Raw genomic sequence first — 22,922 nt, forward strand, 5'->3', positions numbered from 1 at the left:
TATATGCCAAATTCTGTGTTAGGAATTTGATGCATTGTCACATTTAATTCTTACGACAATCCCAAGAGGCAGATTCTTTTAGTATTCCTGTCTTATGGACGAGGAACCAGAAGCACAGAGAGGTAGAACAATCTTGTCTAATCCCACACCACTACTTGTATCAGATTTGGAATTTGAACACAGGCCATGTTCCCTCCCAGTATGATTTTGTTTAGTCCTAGTTGATGATGACGATGATTTGAGCCTTGGGTCATTGGGATGCCTTTTTTGTGTGCTGTATTCTCAGGGGCATTTCAGTCAGCCTCTGGGCTGAACAGGGAATGGTGGATTATTAGGGAGTTCTTGGAGAGGCTGGCTCCATCGTTTTAGGCCCAGGCTGCCCCAGGTAGGATGAAGCTTAAATGTTTCTAGCTAAGTAGCAGGTCTGGGTGGGAGGTCCCCTGGCAGTACAGGACAAGGGGCCCTCTTGATAAATGTAGACTTGCTGCTGCCCTGTTCCCTCAATGCCCTGAGTGTGGTGCGCCTTCCTGCTGTGCAGGGGATTTATTATTGAATTCTCCAGGAAATGACAGACATGATAACAGCCACTCCAATGGAGTTGCCACTCTCAAGACAGCAAACCTTAGTCCAGAAGTTCTCAATCATCAATGCCTTTAAAATCATATTCCTAGTCCAGGAATTGGCATGCTAACAAGTTCCTCCGGTCATTAGGATAGAAGTATCATGTCTCCCTGAAAATAAGACCTAACCGGACCATCAGCTCTAATGCGTCTTTTGGAGCAAAAATTAATATAAGACCCGGTCTTATATTATGTTAGATAAGACCCGGTCTTATTTTATACAGTAAAATAAGACCGGATCTTGTATTAATTTTTGCTCCAAAAGATGCATTAGAGCTGATGGTCTGGCTAGGTCTTATTTTCAGGGAAACAGGGTAGTGCTTAAGACTATTCTTTGTGAAACATTGCTTTGGGCCTTTCATTCTATGGGATGTAGGTCATCTTCCCAAGTTAAATAAAATGAGTAAAACTGACACTGAAAGTTCCCTTGTAAATTAAAGCTATGTTGGTGTCTTGGCTGATCACCACATCTTTTCAGGATACTTTTTTTTTCTTTTGAAAAGGAACTAGAAACAGTTTGCTTACAACAAGCACAGTTGAAGGTTCTTGGAGGGGACCTGGGTCAAACTGTGATGACATGAATTGCCCTGAAGAAAATCACAGAAAAAGAACATAAAAGTTCGAATGGCCTGGGACATATTTTTGGAGCCTGTTTCCCAATGGTTCTACAACACTAAAGATTTTCATGTATGAAAACAAAGGTTTGTACAATGAGGGCAGATAAAAAAAAAAAAAAAACTTTCAGTTTTAGAAGCATAGCTTACACCTCCAAGTTCAGGCATGGAGGGTTCTTCAGGCTGGAGGGTGAAGCAATTCCTCTAATTTAACACTTGGCCTCCCTCCTCCTTACAAAAGGAATAGGCTTGACCTGCGTTGTGATATGAAAAATAATATGAAGCCATGTGGCCTGGAAATTTCTGTCCAACTTGCCTGATATTTTATCCTTATGTGGTTTTCTTTTGTCTCTGGAAGCACGGGGAACGGCAAGACTCCCCGCAGGAAAGTACCTGAGCGGGGACACCATACTTCCTTTGTCATCTGCCATCTTGGAAGGGATTCTTACACACACACTGGCAGCTAGCTGAGAAAATTAAGGCAGGTAAGGAGGCATCAGATGGATAATGGGATTGGAAGGGGCACCTACAGTTTGTGTGTGTGGGTGGGGAGAATCTCCCATGTCAAAGGCCCATTCTACTCATGCCCTTTATCCTTATGATTAGATTCGGAACTGCCCCTGTCTTCCCCGCCTGGCACTATAAGTGTCCATTCCCCAACTTCCCCATTCCTTAAATACTCTAATTAAACGTTGAAACAGCTGGCCACATCACATATTCTGGCTTCTTCCCTTTTCAAAGGAATGGAGTAAATGTGGTGTGTGTGTGTGTGTGTGTGTGTGTGTGTGTGTGTGTGTGTGTGTGTATTGTTGAGTTCTGTAGCTACAGATTTCCTTCGCTTTATGCACCCATTGGGCCCTTTCATGGGTCCACCAGTTTGGACAATCCCAGGAAATGCACAGAAGGAGGCAGCTGGTTGGGAACCTGTCTCCTGTGGGGAGACAGCTCCAAGGTAGGCCAGAGCTCCAGCCAATTGGCCTATGAAAGGAGCTGCCTCCCTGTAAGATGTCAAGGCCAGACTTCAGCCTTATCGCCCCATCTGGCAGCTCCCTGCATTTCACTCAAGTCAGCAGGGCTGCAATGGGCAAAAGAAAGAAGGGGCAGGTTCCCACTACTTGCTTCCTAGCCTGTGAGCAGGCACTCAGCAGCACAAAGCATGTTGGAAGCAAAGGTAGACAGTGAAGGTGGGCAAAGGACAACCTCTTGAGGCCTCTGTTCCCTCAAATGTGAAACAAATCAGTTGGTCATAGAAGCTCCTTTTAGGCTGTAAAGTTGTATAATTCTATTCGATGTTACCACTGTTAATCTGGCACACATTTAGATGTGTGTATATGTATATCTAAGAGACACATCATACAGGTGTTTAATTTATGTGAATTCAATTATGCAAGTTCTGTCTCTTACATACTTGAAAATAAAAATGCTATAAAATTATATTTTACATACACATAAATGGTATATATTTATACAAACACAATACTGGGCAGGATTATATGCCCTAAACCTTGTATAACTACATTTTATGGGTGATTTAAATATTTTTCTAACTTACCTTTGATTGCACCTGACTTTGGAACCTAACCTCACAGAAGGTGAGATTCCACTGTAAGGATTATTGTGTTGCTAGGGGGACAGATGTGGGTTTGAAGGCAGATTGACATGGGTGTGAATCCTGTATTTGAATCTCAGCTATGCTGTCTATTAACGGTGTAATGCTGGACAAGTTACTTAAGCTCTCCTGACCCCGGGGTTTTCATTACAAATAGGAATAATAATGCTCACCTCACAGGATTGTTGTGAACACTTAGTGAAATAGTATATATAACACTTATTATAGCACCTGGGACAGCGTGTCACTCAATGTATGATATCATTTGTATATACATGATACAGCCTGCATATATTTACACATCTAGCTTTATTTTATACAGCCAAATCAAGGACTTCAGTAGTCATTTATGTAGAACAGAAAACTGCTCTGACGAATACCTAAAGAATCTTAGAACACACTTTCTAAATACATGCTCCAAATTTAGCAGAGGAGTCTGTAGCCATATAAATTTGGAACATTCTAGGTGTTATATACTCCTCCTTGAGAATCATAATATATCAAGATGTTAAAGGATCTGAGAAGTCCTGCAGCAAAAATGCTTGCTTAATTTGGTTTAACCCAGTTTTCTTACATGTTGTATCCTCTAACACTTATTAATGTCCCTGGGACAAGGGACACTTTGCACACTGCACAATGTTTTCCCAAAATGCTCAATTTAAGAGGGCCTAGGTCACTGGTGGCATGTGTTACTCTACTTTCCAGGAGCCTTTGGCTGGGTCAAAAGGATCATGCATAGCTGTTGGGTATCAGCGCAATGAAAGCCAGTGTTTCTGGGCACTACTGGCCTCAGAATCACCAGGATGCTTTACAAAAGTGTAGATTCCTTGACTGGACCTCAGAGCTGCTGAATTAGACCAGGGGATCAGACGTGTGCATTTCAAATGAGCATCACAAGCATTGAACTGAAGTTTGAGATGTACTGGGTAGGTGATAGGAGTCAAAGTCAAGGCAGTATTCAAAGAGGCTTTGAATAGTTCTTCCTCTCAATCTCCAAATTTCTAGAGCTAATTTAACATGTGACTCAAGAGACAAAAAGGAATCTTTCCCTACCTCTTCACACTGGAAGCTCTAGTGGGGAGGTTAAAAGGGTGCCATCGGTCATAATTTCGTGTGAGGTCCTTTAATCAGATTGTGTTTCCTCTTACCTGCTTGCTGAGACCCTGGCCCTCATGGAATGGACATTTTGATCTCTACAGGGGCTGTTTCTACCAAAGGGTTTTGTCACTTGGAAAAACTGTACTCTGTAGCCTGATTCCTAATGACAGACACGGTACATTTACACAGAAGCACTTAGGTAAAGGGTGGTATTGATGGAGAAAAGCCTGCAGGCTTAAAGGATGGAAGTATGAAGCGCAGAAGGATGGTCTTTAGTTACGAGAGGGGGTATGCTACAGGTTGATTGCATGCATGAGAGTCCTTCTGTCATCACTATTAGCAGCATTATAGTCAGGGTCTCCTTAAAAGCATAATAGGCCTGAGTCCTTGCTCTAACCTTTTGGAATGTAAATGACTCTCCAGGCTGGGGTTAGATAAACCCAGTCTCCAGTTTTATAGTGCAGAGAAATCTTCAAGGTCATGGGCCTTATAACTTCTTAAAATGTAACCACATACCTTTGGACTTAACCTGGGAGCCTATCTCGAGATGTAACTCTTGAGTAGATAGGAGATGTTCTGTTGTTATCTCTTCCACTTTGCCGTACAAATTGTGTGAAATTTCGTCCTGACTCTGCAGTCTCTTGCAGGCCACCTAGCTGCTTGTGCTCTGTTGTAGATAGTCAATAATAAATCAAAAGTTGCCTTTCTTTCCACACTGATGTGGAGACATTTTTGTTTGTTGGCTAGATTTTTAATTTCCCAACAGTAGAGAGGGCAGGTTGAATTTCAGCTGTCCCGTTCTAAGCAGTAATTGAGGCTCCTTAAATATGAGAACAGGGTACATTCTACCGGTTTGCTAGTACCAATGGGCGCTCCCTGGGGGAAGTTGAGGAGGAAGGAAGGAGCTTTGGAGCCTGAAGCACACTGATATAGAGTGTTAGAGGCCATGTGGAAGGGGGCATGTCCACCCTCCTAATGTTGACCCTGCCCCTATCTCCTTTCAACTGAACTTTTGTGAGTCTCCCTCCCATTAAAGACAACTTTCACCATCTCTATCTTCTTTTCATTCTTCCTGGGGAGAGGGATAAAGCAATGCCGGAAGTCCATAATACTGAGGGTCATGAGGGAAAGCATGCTCCCCAGGGATAGTTTAAGTGATGTTGAGAGAGTACTGGGGCAGGGGTCTGTCTTGCTCCCTGTGACTGTGAACCACGAAGCCCCATGGGCTTCCCCCACCCTAATGTGCCACTTCTTCCCCTCACTGCCAATACTGAGCAGTATGTGTAACCAATTCAAAAAACTTATTGGTGATTCACAGGAGTCTGACTTCCCTCCAGGGAATATCTGCTTTAAAAAATGCAGCGGGACAGAGGCAGTGATGGAGGCTGGGGCCCTCAGACCATTCCCCTGCCATTCACCTCTGGACTCTTCAAATGCTTATCAAACAGAATTTCGGGTTGAATCATATGGTTTTGGTTAAGAAAAAAGGAGGTTGATAAGTGGGGGCAAAGTGATTTTACAATGATATCACTACAATCTGATCATATACACCAAGTAACCTTCCTTTCCAAGTATAACTGTCTGATGACACTACTCTCAATTAATTTCTCCTCTACCTCACGCTACACCGCACATGCCATCTATTGCTCTTCTCTATTTGGCAAGACCCAGGACAACTGGCCAGCTTCCCATATAAAGGGAGGACAATTTTTTTCCCCTTCAGCGAATATCTCCCTTTAAGGAGCAGAAAGAGAGAAGCACCAGTGTCACGCGTTCCCATGACTCATATCCACTTTCCATTGGACACCTGGGCACCTGCCAAGCAGAGCTCAAGTGACACTTTCTGACCACCATTGTGTTCCAGCTGCCCCCCATCTGGATAGTTTGGTCCTGAGTTTTTCTCTGTCTTTAGGCTATCTTTGACATAGTGACCCATTTTACCACTCTGCCCAGAACTGGCTGTTGGGGGTGGGGGGAGAGAATGAATCGCTTTGTATCCATAACAATGCAAGCAATCCTCAAACATCAGACACTTTCCACTGTTCAAAGTCCTTCAACAGACTTTGAAGGAAACTTAACAAAGCAGTTACCCCTGGGTTAACACCTGCTATGAGGCTGCACAGCCTGAAATATAACTTCGCAAACCACTTCAAAGCCACTGGAGATACAAGTTTGGAACAGAAAGACCATTTCCCTCTAACTACTCTAGCATATTTCCTTCCAGGCAAGCAATAAACCCAATGTGGCAGCAGAATTCTAGAGTCTTCCTGAGTTAGCACAAAGCTGCCATTTTGTTATGGCTCCATTTGAGCCCTCTCATTAGTTGGCCTAATGTTACCATATCTAATAAATCAAGTAGACACTGGTTGCCTCCCAAAAGATGGATTTGCCTTGATTCTCTGTACTATATGCAAGCAAGCAGTAATTTGTACATTGCCTGGAAATCAGTAGCACAAACACTGATTAGTAAATGTTCAATCAAAGCCAAATCCCCCCTGCTATTCATGAAAGGAGCTTGCATGCCCACTCTCAAGTGTCAATCATCTTGAATCATGCTGCTGTTGAGTTTAGCTAATATTTTTTTTCAAAGTAGTATCTCCCATTAAGCCAAATGATGCCTTTGGGCACATTATTCCTTTAAAATGTTGTACTGTATTGAAATAGAAAAAAGTTAAATGTGAAAAAAAGTAAGTCTATTTGTATGGTGGGTTATATATCCAGGGTTAAGTGTTTGTATTTCAACTTACTATTTTTAATCAAGAGTGTTCCAATAATTACAGCCTAAAGGAAACCACAGTAAAAATTTTAACCAAAAATTTACTCACTGTAATGAATAATTACCAAAGAATAAATAAATAACATTTAGGGACAGGAGAAAAAAAAGAGTGACATTGTTAAAAGTTGCCAACTTGGCAGAGCAGAATCTCTTCCCCATAGCTCCTCTCCTCCTCCTCCATCTCAATACCCCTTCCCACTTCAACCAGGAGCTCAGTAACATTCAGCACTCCCCCACCATTTCTATGAAAACTTGCCCAATGGAAAAGATCCGAAACTCATTTCCATTATGGTATAAATGATTGATAACTTAAGTGTTACAAGTTTTGCTATCATTCATTTATTTTAACATATTAGATAATGCTTTAGTCTAAAGAAAGAGACTCTAATGGGAATTTTAGCAGCCAGGCATTGGGTGAAGGATGATTTTTGTCAGTGAGGGTGGTGGTATTGGGGGAATATCTTCCCAACCCAAGTGAGATCTTAATAGCATAGAGGTTTTGGAGCTCTTAATGAAGATATATCAATGAACATGAGCTAAAATGAAACACTTGACAAGTATATTGTTTAAAAAAAATAGTTGTGTTCCAGGAATTTAAGTGGCCTCACCAAATGGAGTCAATACAGTGCAAGAGATTTGGGCACTTGGGAAAATTAACAAGAGTGAACATTGAGACCTCTCTCTCTCTCTCTCTCTCTCTCTCTGACACACACACACACACACACACACACACACACACACACACACACACATACACACACACACACTTTTAAAGAGCTTACTATGGGACCATGATCTCAACGCCATTTCTATCAGGTGCTGCAGACATTTGGGAAGAAAGAAACCTGGGGAGGGGATATAAAACTAGATAATTAGCAGGTCACTGGTGACCTTTATTGAGAAACCGTTGTTCTCATGATAAAGACCAAATATCTCAAGGCCCTGGATAATTGGCCACTGTCTACCTCTCATCTCCTACCTCTCACCCCTACCCCAGCTCTTAGTGCTCTAGCCAAGGGTTTTTGTATTTGCATTTCCCAAGCCTGAAACCCTCATATTCCTCCAAGTGTTCCACTTAGCTCTTGGCAATGCTTCAGATCTCAGCTCAAAGGATGTATCCTCTGAGAAGCCACTCTGACTCCCCAGATAAAACAAGTTCCCTGCTGTCAAAACTCCTATACTTTCTCTTCATAACTACTTTTCCTAGTTTATGTGTTTGTGTGACAGTTGATTTATGTCTGTCTCCCGTACTGCTCTGTAAACACAATAAAGATGGGACCATATCTCATTGGTTTACCTTTGTTTCTCCAGTGTCAGGTACAGTGAGTGTTTAGCACATAATATGCACTCAATAAATGTTAATTGATTATGTGAATGAGGGAATCCGTATTTCTTCTCATCAACAGCAATAGACTAAATGTTTATGTTCCCTCAAAATTCATATGTTGAAGCTTAAACCCCATTGTGATGGTATTTGGAGATGGGGACTTTGGGAAATAATTAGGTTATGAAGGTGGAACCTTCATGAATGGGATTAGTGCCCTTAAAAGAAGAAATTCCTCTCTACCATGTGAGGATAGAGCAAGAAGTCATCTATCTGCAAACCAGGAACTTAGCCCTCATCCGACACCAATTTGGCTGGAATCAGAACTGTGAGAAATAAATTGCTGTTGTTTAAGCCATCAGTGTATGGTATTTTGTTATAGCAGCCTGAACTGACTAAAAGATCACGGCAGCACAGGAGAATCAACAAGCAGTAAATCTTAAGCAAGTGACTTAATTTCTCTAAACCATTAATAATAGCATCTGTTTCTGAGGATTGTTTTGAGGATTAAATGAAATCATATGTACAAATAATTTAGCACATATCTAGCACATAGAGCACACCCAGTAAACATTTCTTATTATTACTGTTACAACTTACATCTCTGCACCAGCTTTCTCATTTATAACTGATGATTTTAAAGGTTCCTTCCGCTTTAACATGCTATGACTCCTATCTAATCCTAAAAGAAAAGTTCTTTGTTCTCTGGGTTTGTCAACTTGGCAACTTTAACAATCAATATAATAACTTTTTTTCCAGTTAAAAAATTCTACAGGAACCAGCAATGATTTATCAACTTTTAACAATATGCATGAATTTAGGGCATGGCCATAATTATTTTATGAACTTACATTTAATATACCAAAAGTCTTCATTCTTCTCACAAGATTCCAGGAAGTACAAAGAGGGAGTGACCTGGAATAATGCAGCTCCTTTTTCATTGGCGGTCCTGAAGAGGGGCACGTTTTTTCCTTTTGAAGATATAGCAACAGGGTGTATATATGTATATATGCCCTTACTTGAAAGAGAAAAAAAATCCTAGAAAACGAAAAGTAAGATATTTATATTAAACAAGCCAAAATAGTAAACAGAGGCTTGTGTGCCTCTCTGTGATTTGCTAACTTTCTTTATAGATTTCAACCTACATGAAAAAAGTAATGTCCATTACCTAGTAACAATAAACTATGTATGACCTTTTACATCCAGCAGAAAACATAATCTTCTGTGCTCTTATAATGTGTAATGGAGACTTTTATGCCCATTTTATGCATGAGGAAGTTGAGCATCCATGAGGGAACATAATTGCCTGAAAATCACACAGCTAACCAGGCAAGAAACCAGAGCCAAATAAGCCCAAAGTTCTAGGCCTCCTGATCAGTCACCCTACTTCCCTTTGCTTACCTGTCAAATCCCATAAGTGTGAGCTATACTTCATGTTTGTTTCCCATAAATATATCCTTATTGATAATGTCAATAAAGTAAATTTCATCACCCACTTGGAATGGCTCTGTCTTCATCCTGGCAGTGTTTTGCCTTCCAGAAGAACAGAACAATGCACCATAGTTTCCAAATGCCTTCATTTGTCACTGGGACCTTTGCTATTTGGGTCATACTTCCTCCTTCCCAGACCTTAGCAAATATTATATCTTGGTTCAAATAATTGTCTCTTTAATGGAGATACTTGCAACGGTTAGCACCTTTTACCCAAATTCCCACGTTTTTTCAGCGTTTTATTTTAAGCTGACCAATACTGTTTAAAAATGTTTCAACAATATCTGAAGCCTGAAGGGGACAAGGTGTCAAGAATAAAAGTTATTAAAACCAACAACCAAAGTTTATACAAAGCCTTACAGTTTACCAAGTTTCATTGCTTAAAGTCTGATGACTTTCAGTAATCCAGTGAGGTAACTCGGGCAGGTTTCATTATTCCCATTTTATAGATGAGGAAAAATGAGGTTTATTCAGGTCTTTTGATTTCAAATACTATGTTAGAGTTACAATACCACAAGATTCCTGAGTACTTCAGTATTATTTTCACATTTTTACTATTACACTTACCATTCGAAATGAAAAGGGCATTTGCCTGAACTTCCATCCACATGAGCAATCAGACAAATCAGAATTGGAATCATTGGCCAAAATTTACTTAAACTAAGTTCACTTATTATTTTCCAGCTATGCTTTGGACAAGTTATTTTAAACACAATTGTACATCAGTAAAAGTCCACAGGAACAATGAACACTCCATAGGCCTCTGATGGAGAAAGTGAATTCAGCACAGACCTTGTTATGGTATCAAAATGAAACAATGCCTGGGCAAGTTCCATTACTATTCCACAAACAAAACTAAGGAAATGGGAGAAGAAAGGAGAAAAGTAAAGTATATTTATGTCCTGCAGGGCAGGCGCTCTGGCAGGAAATTCCGAGTGAGAGTTCTCGCCAGTGCCCCACCACTTGACCTTGGGATTGTGGAGCCTTTGCACGGCCATCTCCAAACAAATATGTGATTGGCCCCATCCACACGTTCCAGAGACTGAAGGGACCTAGGCTTCACTCAGCTTTCCCATGTCGCCCAAAATCTGCCCACTCCTTCTGTAGGACGGCGTCCCTGCTTGCTCCCACAAGCGTGGTAGTCTTCCAGTTTAAAGCAGGAAGAGCTGCCTCTCTTCTGTCACCCTTTACATCACTCCTACATACACCGTCCACGGATCCCTGCCTTAGTAAATCTTTTGCTAAGTGTTTGTTACCTATTGCCTGGGACTAGACAACATGAAGAGACATGCTATGTGCCTGACACACAGCAGACATTCTCAAACTTAATTACGTAAGAATCACTTGGAATGCTCATTTAAAATGCAGATTTGCGGGTCCTACCTCTAGAGATGCTAATATAGTACATTTGGGGTGGGGCCCAAATCTGGGTTTTCATTAAACGCTCCAGATGACTGTGATGTAGGGGATCCAGGATCGCAGTTTGAGAAATACCATAGAGAGGGCTAAACAACTAAATAAGAGAATGAATGAAAGATAGTATCATGAATGAATATCAATGTTTGAATAGTGTTTCCCACATTTGCCTTATGGTAAGAATCACTGGGACACTTATTAAAAATACTGATTCTTAGGTCTACCCCAGACCTAGGAATCACAATCTCCAGGAAAGGCATCTGGGAACCTAGATTCTTAAACAAGTGCCCCAAATGAGTTCTGATGAGGAACCTGTGGGGAATACTACCATGGGCTGTGGTCTCTATCATCTCCCCCACAATCATTTTTTGTTCTTTGAAATAGTAACTTGTGGTGCTCTCACCCAAGCAGATGCCCAACGTTCCCACTGTCTTAGTAAAACTGCTCCTTCACTGGAGTACCATTTTAGAGAAATCTGGACCCCTCAGTCATACCCCAAGTGGTACTTCAAGTAAATAGCCTATAGCTATGGCTCCAAATGGGTTTTAATATAATCTGGTGAGATTTTAAAACATTTAAATAATCAGTCAGTCCTGTGTGGGCATAGTATATATTATATATAATATCAGTCCCTAGTATAATATTTTAAATGATAGTTTTTCAATTGTGTTAGCCTAACAGAGCTAGAGGATACTCATTTTCAAGATTCTCTTCTCCTTTCTCTCTCACACCCCTTTACATAGGTAGGGCTCGAGATTGTTAAATACCTCAAGGTAATACCTGGTAATTCTGCCCAGGTTTGGTTAATATATCTTTCCCTGTTTAATTTGTTGCACGCTCCATGCCCTGACATCTTATTCCCTACCAGACCAGAAGTTTTTAAATGTGCAAGCCTATTGTGCCTGGGGAAAAATGTTGAACTTTTGCCTTTGTAATAAGATATGCTCCAATTACCAACTTTAGCAATTTAATATAGTTGAATAATAACTGAATGGGACACTTTGTCACTCAGTCATTATTCAAGCTCCTACTGGGGGTGGAATGAGGAGTTGCTGGAGGTCAGCCTAGTCTCGGGGGAGCTCAGCTGCACAAATCAACACTGAGAGAATTTTCTTAAAAAACAATGTTATACAAAAATTCCAGGAAATATAGGTCAAAGTATAGATTTGGAAAATGCTATAAAAGCTCAAGTTCAATAAAATATGGCATCGTATTTAGTGTTAATTTAAGATATTTTTATACATGGAAAGTATGTTGGAAGGATAAAGCAATAGCCTGGATAATTCAATCTAAGAAGTACTTTGTAGGTGGACGTGATCCAGATAGATGAGATCATTTTCGCATGGGCCAGAGATAGGTGAAAATCCCCTCCACCAAACACTGCATGTTACCTCTGATTCTGAAAATATTCCAGTATCCATTATAAGCTTTAAGCACCTGTGTCTTGCTTTGACATGTACACAGACATTTTGCTGAAAATTGCAAGGCTTTTTATTTATATGTGAAGCTTGGAGCTTGAAGAAGCCAAGGATTTTTGTTTATTTTAGCCATAGTTTTTTTGTTTGTTTTCAGAAGTTCTGTAAAGCCAATTTTTTTCTCCGTATCTAGGACCAAGGTTTATTTGCCAATAAAAAGAATATCACATGCTGACTTTTAATTTATGTGCTTAGTGTATACAATGTGTCTAGAGTCTCATGAAAGTTAATCAAGGGAAAAAGCAGGTGGCCTGGCTGCCTGAGGCAACTAGGGTGTGGTTCTAGGAAACTAGGTGTGGTCATTCGGGAAGGTTGCCTCTCCCTCCAGAAGGACACCTGGTTGAGATGAGGCTGGGCCACAGAGTGTTGGGTCAGTGATGGCTACCTCAGTGTCAGGACAGGAGGCTCTCAGGAAAGACACAGCACCCTTCCAGGACATCTGAGCCCCGATTCCTTCAATCCCACAAGCCTTGTTTTATGCTGTATGTGGACATCACTACCAAAGAGATCATAGAAGCTTCCTGACTTCATATATCTATATCAAGGAGGGACCTCACCTGCTACCTCAACCATGGATCTTTTCCTTTCCAGGGATGCTTAGAGGACTCAGGACTAAGTTGCCGGAGTTCTGGAAAGAGTTCTGGAAGGTGTGGGAAGCCCAGAGAGCCATGTACCCCATCAACAGAGGACCAGAGATCTCTTGGGAATGGCTCCTCATTGTTCAGCTCCTCTCCTTCCCATACCCCACTTTATGTCAATACCTAGGGCCTTATAAGACACAAACCAGGTTGATGGACCAAACATAGGTCAATAAAAACCTCAGGTCTCGGACTGATCTGTTAATTAAGGGACCTCAAGGGGTTTTTACGATTGTTGATGACCTCTGACAGTGATACCTATTATTGTTAACAAAAGTGTTTATCCCTTCTGGGCTATCAAGGATAGAAATGCTTACAGACAAGTTTTCAGTGCAGTATTTCCTTGATAGTATATCTAGCCCAGTGATATACTCCCTAAAAGTCACCATACGTATTGCTCTCACATGGACACAGATATAAGTTGAAAATCACTTTTTCTAAAGTACTGATTTTCTCATCTCAAGGCTCCATGGCAGGGACCTTTCTCCAGGCCCTGTGAATGGACAGAGAAAATCCTAGTCTTTGCCTCAGATTTCAGCCTTATCTAGAAAGATTCAGTGGCCCTGGTCCAAAGAATATTCAGCTTTTGCTCCAATGGAACCAGAACCCTCCTTTCACTATCCTGGCCCACCATGCACTGGGCCTCAGAGAAACAGACAGATTGGCTGCCCCATAGTGAAGCTGCCAAGAGAAATTCTAAGCTAGGCTTTGGTAAGTGGAAGCCTCCATCAGTACCACATGCTCCTTGGGAAGCATCTGGAATGATGTTGGTTATTATCTTCCTGTGTGTCCAAGCTATGGCCTTACCTGACTCCTCAGCTTCCTTCATTCTGAGCCTGACCTGATGACCACACGCTACGTCTACAATCAGCAGCAGCCCAAGTTCCCCCTTCCAACCCGCTCCATCTTGCCATTCCTAGGGCCACTTTCAGCCTTTGTTTCTGATTTTATCTACCCAACCAAGCCTTGGTCTAACCTGCCATAGCTGATTGGCCTAACCTAGGCCCACATGCATCAGGAAAGCCTAACCTCAGGCGAGGCCCTTGTGCTGGCTCAGTACCCCTGGCATCTGTTGCACAATGGGGCACAGGACGCACATGACTGACATCCTCAAAGACAAAGATGGAAAATATGAGCCATCCATTTGGCAACAATGTTGGCATCTTCCTCCATTCGTTCTGCCAAGCCCTGACCAGAAAGATCTTGGCCTGCGTATTGCCCAATGCAGTCAGTCCAGACACAGGGTGTCTCAGGTCATGGCGGGTACAGCCAGCTATAATAAGAAATATATACGCGTCTGCAAGCAAAGGCCAGAGGAGGGGATCCAGATTCCATAGCAGCTGGTGTCCACCAGACCCAAGCTAGAGGGAAATCTGAAAACCTTCACAAAATTAAACAGAAAAGTTGTTGTTGTTGTTTTTATTATTTAGAAATGCCTAAACAAACATATTCTCCTCTAAAATTTTTTTGATTTGGTTTTCATAGGAAAAACTGAATGTGTTTTCTGTCCCTATGAAGCATGTGTGATCTTTGTCTAGGAATAAGGGAAGCAGGAAAATAGGTGAGAAAAATAAATAAATAGAATACTGTGTATGTTATAATGTAGAGAAGACCTGTGTCATTGCTGCCTATGGAGTACCAATTCTATGTCCCAAATGACTTTGAAAGCACTGCAAAAGAGCCAGGAATAACACTAAGCACTTCCATATACATTTATCTCATTTATCTTCCCCCCAAATCTTTCAAGTTAAGTGTTGTTTCCCCCACTTTGCAAATAAGGAAACTGAGGCAGCCTCAAAGAAGCTAACATATTGCTCAAGCTTTCAAAACTAACAAGTGACTGAGTTGGGAGCTGAACCCAGTCTGGCAGTCACCAAAAAGCTCAAAACTGCCTCTCAACAATTGTCATTAACTTAGACAACTGTCTTCTCCTAAAGCATATGCCAAAAGAAGTTTACCAACATTCCAAGACGATGTCATCAGGGAGAGAATGGTCAAGTTACCATTGAAGGAGTCCTTCCAGTCCATTTCCCAAAACTGGTGTTGGAAGTGCTGGAAGGTGAGTTTGGTAACTGGTTCACTTTTAATAGATGATTTATTTTAAGCTGCCTGGCCTGGTGATGCAACAAGCAGGGGAATGAGCTTGGTTTGAAGATAGATTTCTGATCTTCTGGGAAGTGTTTCTACTTTAATAAGCTTTGACTCTCCAAGGAAATTCCTAAGGACGTTCAGTCACGACCTGCTGAGCTGCCAGCTCTGTAAATACACACATGCCCATATGCATGCACACGTAGGTACAGGAATAGAAATTTTGTAGTCATGGCAGTGAATGCTGCTTTCATCAGGGAGCAGCATCCATTGCAGTCAGCAGTAAGGAGACTGTTGGGAGGGAAACTTTTCTTTTTCCAACTTGGGTCCAGTGGTCAGGGGCCTGCAAATAAACTGACAATAGATAGGTTAACAGGAGAAAAAACAAGGTTTATTTATACTTACACATGGACTTACTCAGTGATGGGAAACTCAATAACCAGGAATAAAAAGGTTTATATACCAAACTTAACAAAGAGGGAAGGGCTTCAGTGGGAAGGTATGGAAGGTTCTGTGGGGCTTTTAGATGTTAATGGGGAATGGTCAGTCTGTCTTTATGGCAGCTGAGTTCATAGGAAATTCCCCCGGATGGCAGGGAGGGGGGAGTATGGGGGGCTACTGTTGGTAATGGCAGCTGCATATTCTGGAGGCTCTGCATGAGTCAGAGGAGAGGGTTGAGGTAAGATTTTTTTCTGTACACTTCTTTAGCTCAGATGTTTTCACTTTAAAATCAACTCTGGGGGTCTGAGTGGCTCCCTACATTTCCCCCATCTGAAACTTCCCTAGAAATTCCACCAAAAAAGGAGGAAGAAGAGGAGGAGGAGGAGGAGGAGGAGGAGGAGGAGGAGGAGGAGGAGGAGGAGGAGGAGGAGGAGGAAGAAGGAGAAGAAGCAGCAAGGCTGTTTGGTGTGGAGAGAGATTCAGATTAGAAGTTACAAAAAAAGAGATATGCAAAGGATGAGAAAAACACAGAGTAATGGTTGGAGCAGACTATAAACCTGGTTTGAGTCCAGAAAGCTGCCAGTCAAGAGGATTTCTATACGTTGGGTTCGAAGCATCTTTAAGGAGGATGGTAGTGGTACTCTGACAGTCACGGTTTTTTTCCTGAAGTGGAGCATGGAAGATGCAGGTGTTCTGGTGAACTTTCTGAGTGGCTGGCCCACACTGTTGTGATACATCCTTTGAAGTTATATCAAGTTGTCCAGCTTCAGCTTGCGGGGTTTCAGGAAAAAAAAGCAGTTTTAGTTCTCAGTGATGCCAAGTCAGGAGAGTAAGTAGGAAAAAATTGGAAACGTTAATTATCAACAAAATGTGTATGACAGCAGGGTATAGGTTACAAAGAAGTGAAAAATAGCTCAAAGACAATGAAAAGGACTCAAATCTGATAACATACAAGGGTAGGTTGTTATTTTCAATTGAAATATAAAATTTGACCCCATTTAGGTAAAAGACAATCAAAGTAAGATTACTCTTGTTTACAAAATAAGTCTAGTCTCATTAAATTTGGCCTGATCATTTACATAAATGCAGCAAGAATGGTAATGGACCATATAGGTCTTTTCAAGATTGCTTTACTGGAACTTTTATAAGGAATCTCCAATTGGACTTTTACATGCCTCTCAATGAATGCTTGTAAGTCAAGCCAAGAATTTATTGGACTTCATTTGCAGTACATGTATATTTGGGTGATTTCCTCTCTTCTTAAGGTCCCTAAAATATTCTAAAGTCCCCGGGCCTGCCAGACCGTGGCCTCCCTTACCACCTGTAAGTCTGGGAAACCTGTAAGCCAGGTATCAAGTCACTTTTTCCAAGAAGGTTTTGTAAACATTGGCTCCATAAAGCCAATCTTAATTCCTTCAAACTGTCGGGTCATACGTGATTCTACGCACATCACTCTAAAATATGACATTCCAGTCAAAGCCTTGGTGATAGAACCAATTCTCTCAATTATGTCCTGTTATAAAGAGAACAGAGTCTTACTGAGCTTATGCAAACAACTATATTGCAATGGCAATAAGAATATTCAGTAAGAGTTTCTGAAACTAAGAGGGATCAGGTAGGGAGAAAGAGATAAATGTTTCATTTTTGTTTACAAAGATAGAATCTACTAAATTATTATAAGTTATAGATAAAGAGAAAAGAGAAAGGGGTTCCTTATATCCAGAAAACAAACCATTAAATAACCAGCAATATTTCAAACAAACAAAAGACCCATAAGAATTATAATCATTCTGTTCCTTCAGACCCATGTAATTTAGTCTTGTTCTGCTTCATCTTGTGTTAGCAGTTTTATGAACCAGAGTTCTGGAAATCTACTCGGTGGTATGATTTCAAATTCTTTAAGCAATGCCATAAGAAGCCTGTACCCCAGAGGGCCTGTCATAGACTTTTCTATGGTTCTTTGAGACATCCCTTTTGTTGAAGACAAAGTATTCTGGCTTGTAGTTGATTGCAAGAGCTTTTAGGAAAGCATCAGAATAAAACAGTAACTATGTGTGAATGACAAAAAAACATAAAATGGCCATATTAAAATTTGATGAGTTCATTATATATATATGCAATTGACACATTTGGTTGTTTCTGTGACACACAACATTTAAAGATAATAACTGGAATTATGACTGATAACATTATATCAGTAACACATTTAATAGATCATCGACAGTAAGAGCAGAGACAAATTTCTAGGAATTTTCATAGAATTTCTGAAGTAGTTATATTAATAACATTTAGCCATACAAGTTAACCTAGGGAAAGTCAAGCACCTCCTCTTACATGACAATAATTCCCACACAACTTGACATATTAAATAAACCTAATTAGTTTAGCATCTCTCTTTACAAGGTGACAGGACAAATCCTTTGAGATTTTCCAGGGACCCTCTGGAAAATCTCAAAGTCAGTTTGAAGTCAAGAAGACTTCATTTAAAATTTGATTTTGGAAAGTTGTCAAAAATGACAAAAGATTTGAACACCTGATTAAATAGGATCACAGGTCAGTTTTTTAATATATATAAAAGGCTTGGTCTTCTTAAATAACCAAAACATGATAAAGCACTGGACATTATCCAATAAGACAGAATTGCTGTTTCCTAGGTGGATTACTTAAAAGGTAAAGAAAATCTTTTGTAATCTCTTATTAACAACAGACTAATCATGCAAGAAAACTTGTATGTTTGAGAAAAATGTTTACATTAAGTATTTTACATTAGCAAACTATTGATATTAAAGCTTATTTTAAAACTTTATAATAATAAATCATTCAACGTTAGCTAATTTGACCCCGTCAGATAAGATTCTCCCTCTCAGTGCAACCCACCGCCCAACCCAAACTTTATAACTTTCTATATCCATTCACATTCTTGTCTTTTACTTTTCTTTTTTTCATTCTGAAACAATCTTTAAACAACGACTTTAGTACAGAATTACTCTTTCTTTTTCTTAACCAAAACAATCCTACATTCCTTGAACACTTTGCACTCAAGAGTTTTTTTCTTTATTCTTATTATTTCTAGTAGTTCATTTACATATATTATAATCTCAACCCTTAGTAACCTTTATTTTCCAGAGAAAACTAGGAAGTAGACAGTTGTGAACTGTCATATACCAGCATTCTGTAGTAGATTAGCACATCTATCAATATATCATCTCACAATTTCTAGAAACCTGTCTCTTCGCAGTACAATTTCTTTTTTCTTTTCTTTTTTTGTGCAGAAATTCAAAAATTTAATAGATTTAAGCCTATTAATCTAATTCATCACATTAAGGTTAAGGAAGAAAATCCATATATTAACAACTCTGTAGAGAGAAAATTTGACACATTTAATAGTAACACCTGATTTAAATTGAAAAATCTATATTCTTTTTATTTGTTTTATTGTGTTGTATATTATTTGCATTTTTTATTTTTTTATTATTTTTATTTTTTAAATTAAAGTTTATTGGGGTGACAATTTTTAGTAAAGTTACATAGATTTCATGTGTACAATTTTGTAATATATTATCTATATCTCTCATTGTGTGTTCACCACCCAGAGTCAGTTCTCTTTCAGTCACCATATATTAGACCCCATTTACCCTCTTCTAGAGCTCCTCTCCCCCTAACCTCTGGTAACCCCCAAACTATGAAATCATAAGGTTCTCTACTTTTTCTGTCTGACTTATTTCGCTTAGCATTATAATCTCAAGATCATCCATGTTGTCACAAATGGTCCTATTTCATCTTTTCTAACTGCTGAATAGTATCCCATTGTGTATATATATAACAACTTCTTTATCCATTCATCTATCGAAGGACATTTTGGTTGTTTCCATGTCTTGGCCGCCGTAAGTAAAGCTGCAATGAACATTGGAGCATACGTGTCTTTATGGATAAATGTTTTTGGATTTTTGGGGTAGATACACAGGAGAGGGATTGCTGGGTCATATGGTAATTCTATTCTTAATTTTTTGAGGAACCTCCACACTGCCTTCCATAGCAGCTGTACCAGTCTGCATTCCCACCAACAGTGTATGAGGGTTCCTTTTTCTCCACAGCCTCTCCAACACTTGTTACTATTTGTCTTGTTGATGATAGCCATTCTAATTGGGGTGAGGTGATATCTCATTGTGGTTTTTCTTTGCATTTCTCTGATGATTAGTGATGCTGAGCATTTTTCATGTCTATTGCATTTGTATGTCGTCTTTAGAGAAATGTCTCTTCAGGTCCTCTGCCCATTTTTCAATTGGGTTGTTTGTTTTTTTGTTGTTGAATTGTATGAGTTTCTTGTATATTTTGGATATTAGCCCCTTTTCGGAGGCACTGTTAGCAAAAATCTTCTTCCATTCAGTTGGTTGCCTCTTTATTTTGTCCATGGTTTCTTTTGTTGTGCAGAAGCTTTTAAGTTTGATATAGTCCCATTCATTTATTTTAGCTTTTACTGCCCTTGCCTTTGAACTCAAGTTCATACAATGCTCTTTGAACCCAAGGTCCATAAGTGTAGTACCTATGTTTTCTTCTATGAAGTTTATTGTTTCAGGTCTTATGCTTAGCTATTTTGAATTAATTTTGATACATGGTGACAGATAGCAGTCCAGTTTCATTCTTTTGCATGTGGCTTTCCAGTTCTCTCAGTAACATTTATTAACGGGGCTGTCTATTCTCCATTGTATATTTTTTGCTTCTTTGTCAAAAATCATCTGTCCATATTTATGTGGGTTTATTTCTGGGTTCTCAATTCTATTCCATTGGTCTGTGTGGCTGTTTTTCTGCCAATACCATGCTGTTTTGCTTATTGTTGCCCTGTAATACAAGCTAAAGTCAAGGAGTGTGACACCTCCATTATTGTTCTTTTTTCTTAGGATTGCTTTGGCTATTCAGGGTCTTTGTGGTTCCATACAAATCTGATGATTTTTTGTTCTATTTCTTTAAAAAAAAGTCATTAGGATTTGATGGGGATTGCATTAAATCAGTATATTGCTTTGGGTAATACAGCCATTTTAACTATGTTGATTCTTCCAATCCATGAGCACAGAATGTCTTTCCATTTCTTTGTGTCTTCCTCAATTTCTTTTAAAAATCTCTTATAGTTTTCACAATATGGGTCTTTCTCATCCTTGGTTAAGTTTATTCCTAGGTATTTTATTCTTTTTGTTGCAAGTGCAAAAGGAATTGGTTTTTTCTATTTCTTTTTCTGAGATTTCATTGTTAGTATACAGGAATGCAATGGACTTCTGTATGTTGATTTTGTAGCTGGCAACTTTACTGCATTCGTTTTTTGTTTCTAATAGCTTTTTTGTGGAGTCTTTAGGATTTTCTATACATAGCATCATGTCATCGACAGAGTGACAATTTAACTTCTTCATTCCCAATTTGGATGCCTTTTATTTATTTCTTTTGCCTGATTGCTCTGGCGAGGACTTCCAACACTATGTTGAAAAGCAGAGGTGATAAGGGACAGCCCTGTCTTGTTCCTGAATGTAGAGCAAAGGACTTCAGTTTTTCACCATTAATTATGATACTAGCTGAGGGTTTGTCATATAAAGCCTTTATTATGATAAGGTATTTTCCTTCTATACCTATTTTATTAAGTGTTTTAATCATAAATGGATGTTGTATCTTGTCAAATGCTTTTCTTGCATCAATTGATATAATCATATGATTTTTGTCCTTTATTTTGTTTATGTGATGTATCACATTGATGGATTTGCAGATGTTGAACCATCCTTGTGCCCCAGGGATGAACCCCACTTGGTCATGATGAATAATCTTTTTAATGCATTGTTGTATTCGATTTGATAAAATTTTGTTTAGGATTTTTGCATCTGTATTCATCAGAGATATTGGTCTGTAGTTTTCTTTTTTTGTATTATCCTTACCAGGTTTTGGTATCAGGGTAATGTTGGCCTCATAAAATGAGTTAAGGAGTATTGTCTCTTCTTTAGTTTTTTGGAAGAGTTTCAGTAGGACAGGAATTAGATCCTCTTTGAAGGTTTGGTAGAATTCACTAGTGAAGCCATCTGGTCCTGGACTTTTGCTTTTGGGAAGGTTTCAGATGACTGATTCAATTTCCTTACTGTTTACTGGAGTTTACTGGTGATCGGTCTATTTAGATTTTTCAATTCTTCATGATTCAGCCTAGGAAGGCTATATGTTTCTAAGAACTTGTCCATTTCTTCTAGGTTATTGAATTTGGTGGCATAGTCCTTCATAGTATTCTTGGATGATCCTTTGTATTTCTGTGGCGTCTGTGATAACTTCCCCTCTTTCATTCCCGATTTTGTCTATTAGTGTCTTTTCTCTTTTTATCTTAGTGAGTCTAGGGAAGAGTTTGTCAATTTTATTAATCTTTTCAAAGAACCAGCTCTTTGTCACATTAATGTTTTCTATTGTCTTTTTGTTCTCTATTTCGTTTAGTTCCGCCCTGATTTTTATTATTTCTTTTCTTTTGCTGACCTTGGGTTTCATTTGTTCTTTTTCTAGCTCTTTAAGGTATAACATGAGATTATCTGGAATTTTTCTTGTTTCTTGAGATAGGCTTGTAATGATATAAATTTCCCTCTTAAAACTGCTTTTGCTGCATCCCAAAAATTTTGGTAGGATGTATTTTCATTCTCATTTATTTCTATGTATCTGTTGATCTCTCCTCTTATTTGTTCTTTGGCCCTGTCATTCTTTGAAAGTGTGTTGTTTAATCTCCACATACTTGTGGTTTTTCCTGCTTTCTTTCTATAGTTGATATCCAGTTTCAAAGCCTTATGATCAGAGAATATGTTTGGTATGATTTCAATCTTCTTAAATTTGCTGAGGCTAGTTTTGTGTCCCAATATATGGTCTATCCTTGAGAATGTTCCATGTACACTAGAAAAAAATGTGTAGTCTGATGTTCTAGGATGAAGTGCTCTATAAATGTCAATTACATCTATTTCATCTAATGTGTCATTTAGAGCTGCTATTTCTTTATTTATTTTCTGTTTGAATGATCTATCCATAGCTGTCAATGATGTATTTAGGGCCCCTAGTATAATTGTCTTTTGGGTCAATTTCTCCCTTTAGTTCTGTTAGTAGTTGCTTGGTATGTTTCAGTGCTCCCTGATTGCGGGCGTAAATATTAATGACTGTTATGTCTTCTTGTTGTATAGTCCCCTTTATCATTATGAAATGTCATCTTTGTCTCTTGTTACCTTTTTTATCCTGAAGTCTGTTTCATCTGATATCAGTATGGCTACACCTGATTTTCTCTGGACACCATTTGCTTGGACTGTCAATTTCCACCCTTTCACTTTGAGTCTATGT

The 22,922-nt window shown here is 39.4% G+C and overlaps 1 long non-coding RNA gene across 2 annotated transcripts in view; it reads right to left on the bottom strand.

The window, feature by feature from the left end:
• The window catches only part of LOC141570698 (uncharacterized), a 444,094-nt gene that overhangs the window by 92,707 nt on the left and 328,465 nt on the right, over positions 1-22,922 (bottom strand). For both annotated transcript variants that reach the window (XR_012495109.2, XR_012495106.2), the window contains one exon: positions 8,893-16,360. This is a non-coding gene — a long non-coding RNA (uncharacterized LOC141570698). The remainder of the gene's footprint in view (positions 1-8,892; positions 16,361-22,922) is intronic.

Source organism: Rhinolophus sinicus, chromosome 3 (assembly GCF_057876585.1).
Source record: "Rhinolophus sinicus isolate RSI-liver-muscle chromosome 3, RSI-T2T, whole genome shotgun sequence".
In the NCBI taxonomy this organism is placed as follows: Eukaryota; Metazoa; Chordata; class Mammalia; order Chiroptera; family Rhinolophidae; genus Rhinolophus; species Rhinolophus sinicus.